Below are 11,639 nucleotides of genomic sequence, written 5' to 3'. Positions count from 1 at the left end.
ATTTTTCTAGGAAGCCAGCCAAGAATTCTCAATTAGGTGATAACAAGCATAATTACCATGGGCAAACCGTTGATTGGCATAACATTAGGAAAAAGTCAATTTTGATCAGATTTATTTATTATTTATTATATAGGTCTTAATAATTTAGATACATTATTGGTTTTTGTCACGACCCAACCTATGGGCCGGACCGGCACTTGGACCTGGGCCAGCCTAAAGCCCCCGAGGCCCGTAGTAAGCCTTAACTATTCATTTACCCAACTCTAAGGCCCATTTGGGCCCAATATCAAGAAAACAAACGGACAGAGTCCGGCCATAAAATGGACTTACCAACGGGGAGTTTTCGACTCACCCGACCTGTAAACGCAATATATAGTCAATTGGGGAGCTCAGCTCACCCTCCACATACTCATCAACATAATAATAAATGGGAGCTCAGCTCCCTCATCCAATCCATCAAACATGCATAGCATATTAAGTTTACAGGTCCCAAAATAATAATTTAGTTTACAGACCCAAATCAAATAAACATTTCTAACACATGCGGAAATTCTAAGATTTAACAAGTTTATACAAACAGTAATAATTGACCTGCGAGGGAGAAAGCAGGTTAACCTCAAAAAAATATCCTCCTGTGGCCTGTAAAAAATTTTGAATAGGAGTGAGCGTTCGACTCAGAGAGTAAAATATCAATTTTAACCATAATCCCTATAACTATCTAAAACTAATGCACCCTGTAGAGTGAAATGCAACATCAACAACATTTTCACATCATAACATCAAAAAGGTAATTTGGAGCACTCACGCACCCTGTAGCATCAATCATAACATATGGGAGCTGATCCCCTATACAGCTCTCTTAAATCCAACCTGGTGCCAGCGAAGAACTCAAGCCGGACTTTCGCTTACTAAACCAAATCGAGGGTCCCAGCGAAGAACTCAAGCCGTGACTACCCGTCCTATCCATAGTCCACACCACATCACACGCACGCCAACGCACGCACACTGCTCCAAATTATCACAACAATATCATGGCACTTTAACATTTATCAATGCATCATAAATCGTGCCTAGAGTTTAACTACATAAATATATGCATATAAGTGATGCATGGGCATGTTGAACATATAATAATATCGAAATTACAATTAAAATTAATATTTTACTCACAGACTTGACGGCAATCACTGTGGCGGCTGGGCGGAGGAAGAAAGGTCGGCTCACCTGACAATTATATTACAATTATTTAATACAAATGACCCAATACAAATCAAGAAAAGACCCAATACGTCCTAAGTCGTGCCGAAAATCCGGCAGACTCTCCCCTATACCTAGGACCTACCCAACCTGCAAAAGGGCTCAAAACACACTTCTATATCCACAATCCATATATCCACAACTCAATCACATCACACAGCCCCTCCTGGGCCCATCAAATCAATCATTCATCACAAAATGTAAAATATCAAATTACTCCTTAAAATTGATCATTTTTGCAAAAAGCGCTCAAATAAGCTCTAAAAATTATAAAACTACTTGCATGGTCCTTAGAAATATTACTAAGCTATTGCAAAAGAATCGTAATTTTCTAAGCTACCACGAATATTTTATGGATTTTTAATCCTATTTAAGCACTAGAAAATTACGAAAAAACAAGGTTGGATTTACCTTTGCGATTCGACTTGAGAACGCTCGGGATGCCTGACAATGGTGGGGTAGCCAAAACCTCGATCCAATTCAAAGACTTTTCCGGTAGTTAGTCTGTCTGGCCGGAAATTCACAGATCCGGACAACTGTCGAATTTCCTCGAATTGAGGATACCTACACGAAGCCCAATAATAATATATAAAAAATCAAGGGTGTTACATTCTTCCCCCCTTACAGAAAATTCGTCCTCGAATTTTACACAAGGCAGAATAAAGTACATGATTACACATTGAGCAGGATAAAGGGTACTTGCTACGCATGTCCCGTTCGACTCCAGTGCACTCTTCCACTGACTGGCTCCTCCACAAAACCTTAACCATAGGGATCTGTTTTGATCTTAGTTGTCTCACTTGGTAGTCCACTATGGCTACAGGTTGCTCCTCAAATGTCAAGTTCTATTACATCCGACTGTAGTACATGAGAAGGATCGGGAATGTATTTCCTGAGCATAGAGATGTGAAACACGGGATGAACGTGAGAAAGGTTGAGTGGTAGCTCCAACCGGTAGGCAACTGCTCCAACTCTATCCGTAACCTCAAAAGGTCCAATATACCGAGGTGCCAACTTGCCCTTCTTTCCAAATCTCATGACTCCCTTCATTGGAGAAACCTTTAGAAATACATAGTCGCCCACTGCAAACTCCACATCCCTTCGTCTGGGGTCTGCATAACTCTTACGCCTCTTGAAAATTTGTTTTTGATCGTTCCTCGATTAAAGGAACTACCTCAAAGTGTCTTGCACTAGGTCTACATCATGCACCTTCGCTTCCCCATTTCTGTCCAACACAGAGGAGACCTACACTTTCTTCCATATAATGCCTCATAGGGTGCCATCCCTATCTTTGGAGTGATAATCGTTGTTGTAGGCAAACTCCACCAAAGCTAGCCGCTCATCCCGGTGACCTCCAAAATCCAAGACACTCATGCGAAGCATGTCTTCGATGTTTGGATTGTCCTTTCATTTGTCCGTGCATGCGAGGTGGAAAGCCGTACTGAAGTTCAACTGTGTGCCAAGTGCCTCCTGCAAATTTCTCCAAAACCGAGAAGTGAACTGGGGCCCTCTGTCAGATATTATGGAAGCCGGAACTCCATGCAATCTGACTATTTCTCGAATGTAGAGCCGGGCATACTATGCCACAGAGTAGGTAGTCTTTACAGGCAAGAAGTGAGCTGATTTGGTCAGACGGTCTACAATTACCCATATCGAGTCATATCCTCGCGTGGTACGAGGCAACCCAGTCACAAAATCCATAGTGATCATTTCCCACTTCTATTCTGGGATAGGGAGCTCTTGCAACTTCCCTGACGGTCTCTGGTGTTCAAACTTCACCTTTTGACAAGTCAAGCACTTGGACACAAAGTCTGCTATGTCTCTCTTCATACCATTCCACTAGTAGCTATCTTTCACATCATGGTACATCTTGGTGGAACCTGGGTGGACACTGTACAGTGTGTAGTGTGCCTCTCGCATGATTTCATTCCTGAGGTTATCCACATCGGGCACACATATCCTAGAACCTTGCACTAGGGCGCCATCATTGGCAAATCCAAACTCACCACCTTCACCTTGCTGTACTCTTTCTATAATCTTCATCAATTGTTGATCTCTGTGCTAGGAAACTCTAACTCTGTCCCTCAAGTCTGGCCTCACTGAAAAGTGAGCCAACAATACCCCCTCATCTGAAAGATCTAGGATTAAACCTTGATCCATCAACTCATGTACCTCCTGAATCAATGGTCTCTTCTCTACTGAAATGTGCGCTAAACTGCCAGAAGATTTTCTGCTCAAGGCATCTGCCACAACATTGGCCTTTCCAGGGTGGTACTGGATGGTGCAATCATAGTCTTTCAGAAGCTCCATCCATCTCCTCTGTCTCAAGTTCAAATCCCTCTGTTGGAAGATGTACTTCAAGCTCTTGTGGTCGGTGTATATCTCGCACACTTTACCATACAGATAGTGTCTCCAGATCTTTAGTGCAAAGATTACAGCCGCCATTTCCAAATCATGGGTGGAATAGTTCTGCTCATGCCTCTTCAGTTGCCTTGAAGCATAAGCCACTACTTTTCCATTCCGCATCAAAACACACCCTAGGCCAACTCTGAAGGCGTCACAGTACACGGTGTATCCTTCACCGCTCATAGGTAGTGTTAACACAGGGGTAGTGGTTAGACACTCCTTATCCTCATCATTATAACTGACTCTATCGAGCTCTCTTCCTGTCCTTTGCATCTTATCCACTTCCCTTTTCCTATTTTTGGTATTGTTGGTATCTTTTTAACCTGCTGTACTTATTCCTTAATTTTAGTCCTATCTCATCCTTACACCTTTTCCTTCAAAGATGTCTATCCCATCATCAACTTTAACTTTCTTTTTATTTCTTAGTCTTATCTTGATTACTAGTTCCATTACTTCGGGGATTCTAACCTTACGATTTTCTCCTACCAGCACATTCTTCACCTTTTGTAACACTTATAATTAACCATAGAAAATTCGTTTTTGTAACCCCTTTCCCAACTTAACTATCAGAACATTATCATTCCCTACCAGCCTTAGTAGGAAATTGCTCATCCTGGATGGATAGGAGCTCCATATAATAATGTTTAACCTATGTTTCTTAGTTTTTCTCTTCAAATTTCATCATCTCCTAGCATAATTGTCCTTTACCTATAAGATATCATTTGTATGAACCCTTTATCGTACCATTGTCCTTCCTGACATAATATTTTATAATTTATTAATTTTACTTATACTCGACCTATGATTCATATCTATTATAGTTTATGGGGCTCATATTCATCGTTCTACCCCTACTATTGTCCTGTCGTTATTGCTTCACTACAAAGTGATTCTGTTGATCACACTAAAAATGTTTGCCTGACATTCATAACGAACCTCTAACTACCTTCTCACTATCTCAAAAGTCTAACCTAAAACCTATGTATCATTATCTATCATTCTTTTCCTCTCATCATACCTATTTGATCCCTTAGGTGACTTTTATTCAACTTATCGCTTACTAACTTCTCTTTCTCTACCTATTTAGGTAGTCCAATACCATCGCACACCTTCTAACATTTACTCATTATTATTGTATTCCATACCTCCATCACTTTTCTCACTAATGTGGTCCCATTTTGGATTTTCCATCCTTGTCATTCTCCTTGCCAAGAATAACACTTAGCCTATCCTATATCTTAACTTTGTTCCTTTTATTATGCGCTCTTTAGGTTGTCCTTTCATTTATTTCCTTTGTCTTACCCAAAATAGAACTTGACTATTCTATCCCTGGTTCCATTCTTCTTCCTAACATAATAGCTGTACTTGCTAACTATATCTTTCAGAGTCTCTATCGCGTTATCATATGTCTGTGCTACTCAGATTTGGTCCTTTGACCACTCTAGCTAGTACTCCCACTGGCACTTAGATTATATTGCATTGTAATCAATTATCCCAATTTTCATTCTACACTTTCTCTATCTCGGCCTTACGTGATTTATCTTCGCTAATTTATTACTCTTGACACTATTATAATTAGATTAGACTCTTGTTTGAACAATATGAAGTCGAGAAAGGAACTCAGAAATTGCGATCATACCTTTATCGTATGATTTCTATTCTTATCCTTTAGCTTACATAATACCCTTACTACCTCGAGGCGATTCTGCAGTAATTTTATTTATTATTATTTTTATTATTATTATTATTATTTTCCATGTTTACTCAATTCCAAAACTTAAGATTTCGGGCACCCAAATCCGTCATCCAATTCAAAGGATTTACATCCATCGTGATCTGATTATATATGATTCCTATAATGGAACTTGTATCCTCTCCAGGATACCCGAGCCAACTACTCTCTACCACACTCTACAGTCCCATCTGGGGCACTATTTTGTGGGTCACCATTATTAGTAATAACTTTCGGTCCCTTCTGAAAAGATAGGATTAAACCCTAACTTGCTGCAACAAAGGTACTACATTTACCACCTTGCCCAAAACCATGTCAATCTAATGTCTCTCTTATCATATCATAGCTCTGTAAATCATATATTCATAGTTTCGACCTTCTCTAGGTAGTAGGGTTGTACTTTATTCCATACTGATACACACAAGGTATACTATTCTCACTAAGCTCTAAGCAAAATGTTTGTCATACTGCAAAAACCATCCAAAATTCCATACCGAAGACTAGATGGTCTCACTCTATAGGTGTCACCTTTACTTTGCAACTCTTACTGTAACTCTAGCTCATGCTAGGGTAACTGGGTCACTGACTCTAGTTACCACCCAACTGTGACCTTCGATATTCTAGCTCTAGATCCCTAACCAGGAGTTCCCAACTCCTTTGCAGATATAGAACTCTGTTCTGGCATTACTGTACCAAAACAGAGACTGCCTGCAACATCCTCATCATAAGCACTACAGGGAAGTACGCAGCTCTACACAATAATCTCATGTCGATGCATGTCTGCGACTTACAGAGCAGACATCGAGAACATTGTATAGTTACTACGATACGTCCTGACAGACTAGGTCTCCTAATTTCTTATCTCTCCTGAATCTTCTATTATCACAAACTTATTCTGACAGGGTCATCTACTGATGACTGCCAGTAGTGGTATCCTCATCCTTATCTAGGGCAACTGTACTTTTAAAACTCACTTTTATGTACTCGTGCCTTACACGAAATGGGCACACCATTTAAACCCATACTGACAAAAATATAACATTTCTTGGAGTACGTATCCTCATGATAGACCTCACATGTCTACTAACTCTATTTCACATTTCTGTGTACTCCACAAAAATCAAGACACTAACTGAGGTAATCTTATATTTCCCGAGGTATAACGTAGAATCTAGAAACAAAGAATTACAGGAAAAGACGAAACAGAATCCTATACTCCGCATGTGACTCCTAGTAGACTCTTTCCAACACTTAGATAATTTTTCCCTATGAATCTGGAGCCTAAGCTCTGATACCACATTTGTCACGACCCAACCTATGGGCCGGACCGGCACTAGGACCTGGGCCAGCCTAAAGCCCCCGAGGCCCGTAGTAAGCCTTAACTATTCATTTACCCAACTCTAAGGCCCATTTGGGCCCAATATCAAGAAAACAAACGGACAGAGTCCGGCCATAAAATGGACTTACCAACGGGGAGTTTTCGACTCACCCGACCTGTAAACGCAATATATAGTCAATTGGGGAGCTCAGCTCACCCTCCACATACTCATCAACATAATAATAAATGGGAGCTCAGCTCCCTCATCCAATCCATCAAACATGCATAGCATATTAAGTTTACAGGTCCCAAAATAATAATTTAGTTTACAGACCCAAATCAAATAAACATTTCTAACACATGCGAAAATTCTAAGATTTAACAAGTTTATACAAACAGTAATAATTGACCTGCGAGGGAGAAAGCAGGTTAACCTCAAAAAAATATCCTCCTGTGGCCTGTAAAAAATTTTGAACAGGAGTGAGCGTTCGACTCAGAGAGTAAAATATCAATTTTAACCATAATCCCTATAACTATCTAAAACTAATGCACCCTGTAGAGTGAAATGCAACATCAACAACATTTTCACATCATAACATCAAAAAGGTAATTTGGAGCACTCACGCACCCTGTAGCATCAATCATAACATATGGGAGCTGATCCTATCTGACTCTCTTAAATCCAACCCGTGCCTGAAGAACTCAAGCCGGACTTTCACTTAATAAACCAAATCGAGGGTCCCAGCGAAGAACTCAAGCCGTGACTACCCCTCGAAGGATCGGGTCCCAGCGAAGAACTCAAGCCGTGACTACCCGTCCTATCCATAGTCCACACCACATCACACGCACGCCAACGCACGCACACTGCTCCAAATTATCACAACAACATCATGGCACTTTAACATTTATCAATGCATCATAAATCGTGCCTAGAGTTTAACTACATAAATATATGCATATAAGTGATGCATGGGCATGTTGAACATATAATAATATCGAAATTACAATTAAAATTAATATTTTACTCACGCAGACTTGGCAATCACCGTGGCGGTGGGCGGAGGAAGAAGGCTGTCATCGCTCACGACAATTATATTACAATTATTTAATACAAATGACCCAATACAAATCAAGAAAAGACCCAATACGTCCTAAGTCGTGCCGAAAATCCGGCAGACTCTCCCCTATACCTAGGACCTACCCAACCTGCAAAAGGGCTCAAAACACACTTCTATATCCACAATCCATATATCCACAACTCAATCACATCACACAGCCCCTCCTGGGCCCATCAAATCAATCATTCATCACAATATGTAAAATTTCAATTTAGTCCTTATAATTGATCATTTTTGCAAAAACTGCTCAAATAAGCTCTAAAAATTATAAAACTACCTTGCGGTCCTTAGAAATATTACTAAGCTATTGCAAAAAGAATCGTAATTTTCTAAGCTACCACGAATATTTTATGGATTTTTAATCCTATTTAAGCACTAGAAAATTACGAAAAAACAAGGTTCGGATTTACCTTTGCCGATTCTGACTTCGGGAACGCGCTCGGGATGCCTGACAATGGTGGGGTAGCCAAAACCTCGATCCAATTCGAAGACTTTTCCGGTAGTTGGTCTGTCTGGCCGGAAATTCACAGATCCGGACAACTGTCGAATTTCCTCGAATTGAGGATACCTACATGAAGCCCAATAATAATATATAAAAAATCAAGGGTGTTACAGTTTTTATATAAAAAAAATTAGTCATTAAAATTTAACAAAATTTATACATTAATTTTTATACTTTTAAAATTAAATTATTTAATTTTTAAAGTTTAACAAAATTTATAATTTAATTATTTTATTTAATTTGTTGTTAATTATAGGAGAAATATAAAAATATCCTTAAATCTATTTATTTCATAACTTAAATAATTTAGTTCCAATATTTTGTATAATAAATAAAATAGTTTAAATTAAGAGAATATTTTATTTATAAAATCTAGATCAATGAACTATTTGATTTATAATACAAAATTTTAGAGATTAAACTATTTTAATTAGAAAATATAAAATTAAGCGTATTTTAATCAATTTTATTACAATTAATAGTTAATTAAATAAATAAAATTAAATTATAAATTTTATCAAAATTTAAAAATTAAATTATTTAATTTAAAAAAATAAAGACTAAATTATGAGTTTTATTAAATTTTAGAGATTAAATTATAATTTATTAAATATTTTTTTTTTAAAAAAGAGAGGTGTATTTTCACTGTCGTTAGGAATAGTAAAAGTAATAATATATGCAATACAAACACAACTCCATCAATAACATATATCATCATAGCAAAATTGTAAAAGCGACAAGTAATGAATATAATTGAGGTTATTTCTCTTATTGATAGGGACAATCATTATATTTTGATAAATTAGTGCACTTAGTTGTCTGTAAAGAAGAAATCTACTAGCAGGGCTGTGGACTGGCTTTTAATAATGATGGGCAATTATGTAGTACTTCGCTCGCTGGTTAAACCTTGATTTTGCTCTCGTAGCGAGGTAGGTAGCCGCAATGCATACAGTCAACTCCGTTTTTCTGCTCGATGCGTTTGCCACACCATTGGTCTTCTCCATCACCTACTCAAAGTGGAAATCAAACTCTAAGAGAAGCTCTTGCCATCAAGCTTGCTTAAGGGTTAGTTTTGGTTACCTGAAGAAAAGATTGACAATAGCGTTACTCATCTTCACCAATAATTCTTTCTCGTGTGCTATGTATCATTTTTTGATGACATTCAATTTTTGACTTCCTCAACATGAATTTTGTAACATCCCACAATCTGACAATGAAAGAGTAATTTTGACTGTAATTATATATAAAAAAAAATATGATGTAAAATGAATTAACTTAAAAAATAGTATAGAATAAAAATACACTGTACAACACTACAACAAGAGCAAATACGAAAGGTGTTCTAAAGAGTAATATTTTTTTAATTATGTAATGCACTTTTTAAATTTAATGTTAACAAAATTCAAGTATAAATCTATAAGTATATTTGAGTTATCAAATTTATAAAATATATAAATAAAATAAAAAAATGACTATTTTATCTTTAAAATTATAAATTAGTGCTACAATATTTACAAAAGTCAAGTTGATAGAACCAAAAAAAAAAAAAACCAACTAAAAATTAAAAGTATATAGTCACAATCATTTTCTCATTGAACACATAAATATTCCTCTCAAATCCAACTGATAATTGAAAGTGAATTTGTCAAGGTAAAGCAAAATTATGGTTTGATTTGCCCCAAAATTTTGTCAATGATAGATTGGATTTATGGGAAGCATGTTGTGATGAGACGGGTAGTGGTGGGTAGAAAAAGCTGAAATGTTGTAAAATTGTATTCCTTTAGCAGAATATCACGTGCATATATAGCCCCTCCCAAAAAAAAAAAGACATGCCTTGTCCCCTGGAGAATTTCACGTTTATGAATCCAAGTTCTAATCATTTTTGAAGTGTATGGCATGGAAAAATAGCCCTACTTGGATTTGATGTTATGATGGCCCCATCAAATTTCAAGCACATGATAGAAATGGGAAATTCTTCAGCCCACTTGTGTCTTGGGTGATAATTAATAAATCAACAAACAATGAATTCTAATATAGCAAGAGAGTGTAACTTGATTTAATTTAAGACTTATCCTAGATGGCCTTGTTTAATTTAACTATTAATAAGCTAACCCAAGAGGCCCTCCTATGGGCCTGCGTGTGAGTTTATTGTGGCCTGACCCAATCGGTCTTTAGCCTCAGCAACATCAATTACCATCACCCCTTTTTTTTTCTTGCCTGAGGGCCATGTCTGTGTGGCTACATTATTCTCTAAGACTTCGATCAACTTTGTTGGTTCATCGCTGTATGATTGATTGCTGGACTAATGGGCACGAGTTCATCCAGCAATCAGCTTTCATTTTATGGAATTTGTGGAAATGCAGGAATGCTCCAGTCTTTAGACAACAATCTCAAAGCTATCAATAAGGAGGTCATTGCGGTTGCCACACACCATCGAGAGGACTTTCTTCATGCCACTGAGACTGCGTCTGCTCCAGTTCCTATGCCTATCCCTCATATCTTCTCTTGGCAAGCTCCACCTGATCCAATAGTCAAGCTGAATTTTGATGCGGCTGTAGACAAAAAGAATAAAAGGGGAGCAGGGGCTTTTATCGGACGTAATCGTAATCTTCTTAGGCATATAATGGATTGGCGTTGCAGGCTATGGACGGCCATACAGGAACCCTTAGTCCTGGAGAGTATGATTGCACGGAAGCAATCAAATTTGCTAAGGTTAAGGGCCTCACCAAGATTGTGATAGAAGGCGATTCATTAACAGTTATTGAAACTCTCAAAGGACACCAGCAGCCTCCTCTCTCTATTCAGGGAATCATTCTTGACATCCTAGAGATTGCTAAAGTTTTTGAGGAGATCACTTTTTCCTTTATTAGGAGGACTGCAAATCAAGCTGCTCGTGCAATTGTAACTAAGTATCTGCATGATACTTCCTTTAGATGCAGTCCTCTCTTACAATGTAACTTTGTCACTGATTCTCTGCCACTTTGATGGCTTAAATGAAATATTCTATCTTTCGGAAGAAAAAAAAAAAAAAACCATTGGCAATTTTACAATTCTTTCTTGCACTGAAGGGTAATAATTAAATATAAAAAGCATTATCTTGGAAATTATGAAAACAGGTAAAGAAAGTATCAATAGACTCCAAGTCCAACTTATGGTCTAGTGCTGCTGTCATGCATTCATATAAACTATTAGGGTTGATTCATTTGGTTTTTTATTCCCCAAATTATTTACAAAAAAGAATTAATTTGGTAAAATAGTATTAATATAAATATAAACAAACGTACGAAAATTGTAAAAATGTTGTAA

At 37.5% G+C, this 11,639-nt stretch overlaps 1 long non-coding RNA gene across 1 annotated transcript; it reads right to left on the bottom strand.

Annotated features, from left to right (window-relative positions):
• Positions 1–323: 323 nt before the first annotated feature.
• LOC131174578 (uncharacterized) lies at positions 324–1,208 on the bottom strand. The gene is made up of 2 exons (XR_009144940.1): positions 1,171–1,208; positions 324–639 (listed from the first exon to the last, which is right to left on the bottom strand). It is a non-coding gene; the product is annotated as an uncharacterized LOC131174578 (long non-coding RNA).
• Positions 1,209–11,639: the final 10,431 nt, after the last annotated feature.

The sequence above is a fragment of the Hevea brasiliensis genome, chromosome 16 (assembly GCF_030052815.1).
Source record: "Hevea brasiliensis isolate MT/VB/25A 57/8 chromosome 16, ASM3005281v1, whole genome shotgun sequence".
Lineage (NCBI taxonomy): Eukaryota > Viridiplantae > Streptophyta > Magnoliopsida > Malpighiales > Euphorbiaceae > Hevea > Hevea brasiliensis.
This window is presented reverse-complemented; position numbering and strand designations above follow the sequence as displayed.